The sequence below is a fragment of the Colobus angolensis genome, unplaced genomic scaffold (genome assembly GCF_000951035.1).
Source record: "Colobus angolensis palliatus isolate OR3802 unplaced genomic scaffold, Cang.pa_1.0 Scaffold55, whole genome shotgun sequence".
Lineage (NCBI taxonomy): Eukaryota > Metazoa > Chordata > Mammalia > Primates > Cercopithecidae > Colobus > Colobus angolensis.
The window spans coordinates 8,128,277-8,135,658 of NW_012119043.1; positions in this window are offsets into that span (position 1 = coordinate 8,128,277).

The window sequence follows — 7,382 nt, forward strand, 5'->3', positions numbered from 1 at the left end:
CATGGTGGCAGGTGCCTGTAATCCCAGCTACTCCGGAGGCTGAGGCAGGACAATCACTTGAACCCGGGACGGGGAGGTTGTAGTGAACCCAGATCACACAGCCTGGGTGACAGTGCTAGACTGTCCAAAAAAAAAAAAAGAAAGAAAGAAAAAGAAGTTAACCCTGCAGGTCTTCACACACAAGTAGAAACTAAAAAAATATTCAGAACCAACACATAAGTGGGAGCTACAGGGTAGAGTTTGTGTAGCTCACAAACTCTGTATTGCAATTTTAAAAAATGAAACACTCATCCTTGCACTGCTTTTGGGTGGGGGATACAGTGACACCACCACGGCAGCCTTGAACTCCTAGGCTCAAGCAATCCTCTCACGACAGCCTTGAACTCCTAGGCTCAAGCAATCCTCTCACTTCAGCCGCCCAAGTAACTGGGACAACAGGTATCCACCACCATGCTTGACTACTTTTTAAAAAATTTTCTAGAGAGATGGGGGTCTCAATATGTTGCCCAGGCTGGTCTGGAACTCCTGGCCTCAAGTGATCCTCCTGCCTCAGCATCCCAAAGTGCTGGGATCACAGGCAGGAGCCCCCATGCCTGGCCATTCTTTCATTGCTTCTCAGTAGAATGTTCTGGGGACAAAGTGAAAATTCTCCTTGCTCTGTCTGGTACTGGGAGGTCTCTCATGAGCTGTACTCTCCTGGAGTCATTCATTTTCCTTAGAAAACCCAGATGACACCACAGGCCCTTTGAGGTTAGCTCAACATCTTTTCCGGAGATTAAAGATCCAATGGAACGGACCACATGCCTTGAGGCATCAGAGGGGCCCTTTGGCTGGGCGCGGTGGCTCACGCCCATAATCCTAACAATTTGGGAAACTAAGGCAGGCAGATTACCTGGGGTCAGGAGTTTGAGATCATCCTGGGCAACATGGAGAAACCCTGTCTCTACAAAAATACAAAAAAAAATCAGCCAGGCGTGGCAGCGTGCACCTGTACGCCCAGCTACTTGGGAGGCTGAGGCAGGAGAATTGCTTAAAGCTGGGAGGTGGAGGTTGCAGTGAGCTGAGATCAAACCACTACACTCCAGCCTGAGCAAAAGAGTTAGATTCCGTCTCAAAAAAAAAAGGGGGGGGAGGGACAACCCCTCATACATGCCTGGGCTCCATGGAGCTAGGAAAGTCTGAATGACCAATAGTCAGAACAGCTGGGATGTCAGGGCTGGAGAAGATCCCAGACTTTCCCCACCCACTGCCCACTCTGTGGCTTTGACTGTGGCTCAGAGAGGAGGAGGACATACCCAGTATGCGGCAGCTGGAAGAGCTGAGGCAAGACAGGACCGCAGCCTGGGGCCTCAGACTTTGTCCCAGTACCTCTTGAAGGCCTGTTAGAGGAACTCATGCTAGCAGCAGCTGGTGGACCTCAGTGCCTGCCTTCTGGTCAGAGTCTCACTCAGTAGCCTCTGGCACTGGAGTTACCTGCTAGTCCCATCACTTGAGTCTGGTTCTATTCTCCCCAACTGTGGACAGCTCCAGGGTCATTCTTTACTAAGCACTATGCTGTAAAAAGTTAACCTTGGCCGGGCACAGTGGCTCACACCTGTAATCCTAGCACTTTGGGAGGCTGAGGCAGGTGGATCACTTGAGGTCAAGAGTTTGAGAACAGCCTCTGCAACTGCGAAACCCCATCTCTACTAAAATACAGAACTTAGCCTAGCATCATGGCATGCACCTGTAATACCAGCTACTTGGGAGGCTGAGGCAGGAGAATCACTTGAACCTGGGTGGAGGTTGCAAAGAGCGCAGATTGCACCATTGCACTGTAGCCTAGGTGACAGAGGGAGACTCCGTCTCAAAAAAAAAAAAAAAACAAAGTTAACCTTGTCCCGCTCCTGGAAGGAAACTCCAGGCCTTTGGAATGTGCTGCCTGATAATAATACAGTGTCTTTGTTTACCTGGGGGCCTAGGACCACGCCAGCTAGTCTCTGCTAATGACGTGATTTATGGTGGCGGTTTGGGCCAGGTGATATCAGCATGACCTCTGGAGGGGCTGGAGACTGAGGTCAACTATGGTCCACTGGCCATGACTGATGGCCAATAACAACACAAGACTCTGGTGAGCTTCCTTGGGTGGCAATGCCCTGTGCACATTGCCACATCCTGTGGCTGGAATAAGTACCGTCCACAGGGAGAGGACATCTGGGAGCTTGTGCCTGGCCTCCCTGCCCCATGCGGCTTTTCCCTTTACTGATTTTACTATCTTTCCCCGTAATCAACAGCAGCCATGAGTGCAATGGCTTTTCTGAGCTCTGTGAGTCCTTCTAGACAACCATAGAGGCTGAGAGTGATCTCGGGCCCCTCGCAAAATGCAAACATCTACGTTGTGCCAGTCACTGTTCACTGCAGATACAGCGCCAGGCAGACGAAAGCCCCTGCCCTCAAGGAGCTGACTTTCTAGTGCAGGGAGACAGATCAGAAGCAAGACAAACAGGCTGAGTGCGGTAGCTCAGCAATTTGAGAGGCTGAGGTGAGAGGATGAGGAGTTTGAGATCAGGCTGGGCAACATAGTAAGACGCCATCTCTATGAATAAGAAAAAAAAATGACAAATAAGCTTATCTTTCAGGAGCAGACTTAGACGGGGCCAGGAAACACCTCGGGACACGAGCTTGGCACCTATGAGCCAGTCTCCATTAGGACCAGGTCATGTTCAGCTTTGATAAGCAGGAGTGGAACAAGTCAAGCAAGTGACACTCAATTTTGCGAGCAGCAGCCACCTGTGTCCCCTTCTCATCAGGGACTGCCAGGTGTAGGCATCAGCATTAGCACACCTGGCTCAGGTGAGGATGAGCTGGTGGTTACCTGTGTCATTTGAAAGCCACCACGTTTCTTTCACAGGCTGACCATGGGGGCTGCCTCCTGCCCAGGAAGTAAAACATGTAGTTTATGAGTGCAAACAAGAAAAAAGTTCAAGCACAAAAACGATACAAAATGTCTCCGGGAGGGTTGACATGTTAGCTGAGGAATCCCAGCTTGGAACCTGGGACCGGTAACTTCATCTGTCAGAATTTCAGTTTTTCTGTAAAATGGAGAGCGGATGTTCATCTTACAGAATCGTTGTGAAATTCAATGACAGAATGTGCCCCACCCATGGCAGGCACTCGACACAGCACTCACTGCTGCTCTGTGATGGGGTTATCTACAGTCATTGGTCATTATCCTCCGGCATCCAGAAGCCTACTCACTAATTTACCTTGACTGTTTACAGGTTGACATTGTTTCACAATCAAAGATCGAGTCCCAATTCCTGTGGCTGTCAGGAGCTCAGCTGAGCTGGAAGAGGGCGGGCTGAGCTGTCAGGTGTCAAAGCAATAAGCCAAAAAGCACAGTGTTACGCCCCTATCATTCACCATGATGGTACAAGCAGGAGGCTAAAACCGGAGAAAGCACCAACTGCCCTTCTCCCGTTTCCCCACCAAACGGGGCATGGGTTGAGGATCTGGTGTATTATCCAGATATGGGGAACCGGGCAAAAGGCTCCTGACAGTTTTATACACCTGGGTTGGGGGCAAGAGATGGGGCTAGGAGTGGAAAAGTACTGAGTAACAAGCCAGGGTGGAGACAAGGGTCCCCTTTTTCCTCCTTCTGGCCCATAGGAGGCCCCTGAAGAAGACCCCTGCCCAAGGCCTCAGATAAGGAGACCTAGGAAGGCAGGCATTAGGGCTAAAAGTGCAGACATGCATCAGAGCAGAGCCGTGGGGCCTGAGACCACGATGCAACCCCCTCCAGAGGCCACAGGGCACTGGCTGCGCCCCATGTCTGGTGTGGGGAGGGCAGCTCCCCCTAAGACCTGCCAGGTAAAGCCTTCAGAATTGCCTATGGTCAGGCCTGGAAAAAAAAAAAAAAATCACATGTGGGTTTTTTGAGACAGAGTCTCGCTCTATCACTCAGGCTACAGTGCAGTGGCTCAATCTTGGCTCACCACAACCTCCACCTTTTGGGTTCCAGCGATTCTCCTGCCTCAGCCTCCCAAGTAGCTGGGACTACAGCTGTGTGACACCACCCCCACCTAATTTTTGTACTTTTTAGTAGAGATGGAGTTTCGCCACATTGGCCAGGCTGGTCTCGAACTCCTGACCTTCTGATTTGCCTGCCTCGGCCTCTCAAAGTGCTGAGATTACAGGTGTGAGTCACATGTGGCCACATGTGGGTTTTTAACCAGGGGTCACGCTCCTCTGCCGTGTTATCCGGGGCCTGAAGCATTGAGACAGTGCATTGCTGTTACCTGGCCCAGGAGTGGGGCTTCCACACATTGGGCGTGCCCAAGACAGCCCGAATTCTGCTACCTGGCCTACTCATTAACAGCTGCCCTTTCGTCTTCGACATGTGCTACCTAGGCTTACTCTAATAATTTTTAATATAGAAGAAGATTGTCAATCATTTTACTGAAAAATGGCACAGAGGTTTTTTTTAAATAGCTGGTACAATGAGTAGCAATGATAGAGCCACAGACTTTTTAAAGATAAAAAGATAACCATCAACAGATAAGCAAAATGTGGGCTATGCACACAATGGACTAGTATCTGGCCATAAAAAGGAATGGAGCAATGACGCCTGCCACAGCATGGGTGGCCCTTGAAAACATTATGCCACGTAAAAGCCAGGCATCGGCTGGGTGCAGTGGCTTACACCTGTAATCCCAACACTTTGGGAGGCTGAGGCAGGCAGATCACAAGTTCAGGAGTTTGAGACCAGCCTGGCCAACATGGTGAAACCCCGTCTCTACTAAAAGCACAAACAAAATAGCCGGGCATGGTGGTGCATACCTGTAATCCTAGCTACTCAAAAGGCTGAGCCAGGAGAATTGCTTGAACCTGGGAGGCGGAGGGTGCAGTGAGCCAAGATAGCGCCACTGCACTCCAGCCTGGGCAACACAGCAAGACTCCGTCTCAAAAAAAAAAAAAAAAGGCCAGGCACAAAAGACCACATATGCTATGATTCCATTTACATGCCATGTACAGAATGGGCAAATCTATAGAGCTGGTGAGTAGATCAATTGATTGCCAGGGGCTGGGAGTGGCAGGGAGGGAAGACTGAGGGTTGACAACTAAAGGGTACGGGTTTTTTGGTTTTGTTTTGAGACTGTGTCTCACTCTGTCACCCAGGCTGGAGAGCAGTGGCATGATCTCAGCTCACTGCAATCTCTGCCTCCCAGGTTCAAACCATTCACCCCCCTCAACCTCCCAAGTAGCTGGGATTACAGGCACCTGCCATCATGCCCGGCCAATTTTTCTATTTTTGTAGAGACAAGGTTTCACCATGTTAGCCAGGCTGGTCTGGAACTCCTGACCTCAGGTGATCTGCCCAGCTCAGCCTCCCACAGTACTGGGATTACGGGCATGAACCGCCACTCCTGGCCCAGGTTTTCTTTTTGAGGTGATGAAAATGCTCAAGTTGATTGTGGTAATGGTTGCACAACTTTGTGACTATCCTAAAAAAAAAAAAAAACCATTAAATTGTATGCTTTAAAACTTTGTTTTAGAGACAGGGTCTTGGTCCTGTTGCCCAGGCTGGAGTGCAGCAGTTCAATCACAGCTCACTGCAGCCTTGACCTCCCCGAGGCTCAAGCAATGCTGCCTCAACTTCCTCAGTAGCTGGGACTGCAGGCACACACCATCATGCCCAGCTATAATTTTTTTTTTTTTTTTTTTTTAAGAGACCGGGTCTCACCTTGTTGCCCAGGTTGGTCTTCAACTTCTGGCCTCCACCAACCCTCCCACCTTGACCTGCCAAAGTGCTGGATTACAGGTGTGAGCCACCACGCCCGGCTGAATTTTACACTTTAAATGAGTGAACTGTGTGATATGTAGATAACATCTCGGTAAAGCCACCACCAAAGAAGCCAAAAAGTTCTTACCTCAAAGTCCTGTGTGAGTGGCTGTTTTAGAGCAGAGTCTACACTGGGGTCTGAAAACTTCTCTCTGCGTTAGGAGGTCTGCCTCTCCCAACACATTTCCCCCTATTTATTGGCTACTCAGAGATTCACCAGCCCCTTCACCTGGGGCTCAGCTCTGTAATTGACCCCTGCTTCCATTCCCCACGTCCTCCAAACAGAAATACACCTGCCCAGGATCGCATGCACCACAGCTGCGAGGGCCTCCGTGGTAATGAGCCCGCATGTGAAGACGACAGCCCCATGCGCAGTCCCTTCCTGCCCTTGCTTCCAGGGAATGGGCCCTGTTAACCATGCCCCCGAGCGGGACACACACACTGCCCTAGATCTGTAGACACAAGACTCACTCCAATGATGGCATTCTCAGCTCAGGGAGGGAAGCAGCCCCCAGGGCCCACAGGTAGAAGGAATGTGGGGGCTTTCGAATGACCTGCAAAGGTGGCTCCCGGCCCCATCTTCACCTGAGCCCGATGTGTGAATACAGATGCCCGCCCCGACAGCAGATGGTGGAAAGCAGACACAGGGGGCTGATTCTTGCAAAGTTGAGTGTCACTTCTTGGCTTGTTCCACTCCTACGTATCAAAGCTGACCACAGCCTGGTGCTCACTGAGGGTTTCCTAGTTTTGTCTTGAGGGTTTCCTAGTTTACCCACGAGCATGCTCTGGTGGGCTGTAGGGCAAACGCACCTGAACGCAATAATCTGCGCACATCCTTAGGATGGCCTGGATGGCAGATGCACCTGAAGGTGTGTCCCAGCTACGGAATCCGGGAGTGGCCAACCTAGAGATTTGTTTCCTGTCTACGAGAAACATCTGAGCTTCTGGCCCATCCTCCGAAACACAGGCCCTCCAACGGATTGAGACTCTGAGTTTTAGGTTACATGAAGGTTGCCAGGTGGAGGTCGTTAAGGGGAGGGTGCTAAGTGAAAATGCTGAATAAACTGCATGCTGTTTGCAAGTGGCTGCAGTTTTCCTCTCCAGCCCACCACCACCTGCACTCTCTCCCCTGTGTCTAAGTCCCTAATCAAACCCCATGTCTCCTTTGCTGGCTCTGCATTTCTTCTCAGCCTCTTGAATTGGTTACCTCCCTAGTGAAACTAATAGGGTTTCAGCACAACATAGGCCAAAACAGCAAGCCCCTAGCATATTCCAGCATGTTCTGGAATGTTCCAGCAGGTACTGTCGTCTCCCCCAGACCTGTCCATTTCCTAACACAGACATTTAGCGCTGGAAGAATCAGCCTACCTTTTCTTGGAAAGGAGAGCAACTCGGTGTGGGAAGCTCAAATGATTTGTTCCAACCCGCAGCAGGTTGCAAGTGGCTCAGTCATGGTTCTTGATGAATCAAATGCTTTCACTTTACTTTCTTCCCTAATTCGACAAGCATGTACTGTACATTTTAACCCAACATTGTACTGGTTCCAAAGATGTCGATACTG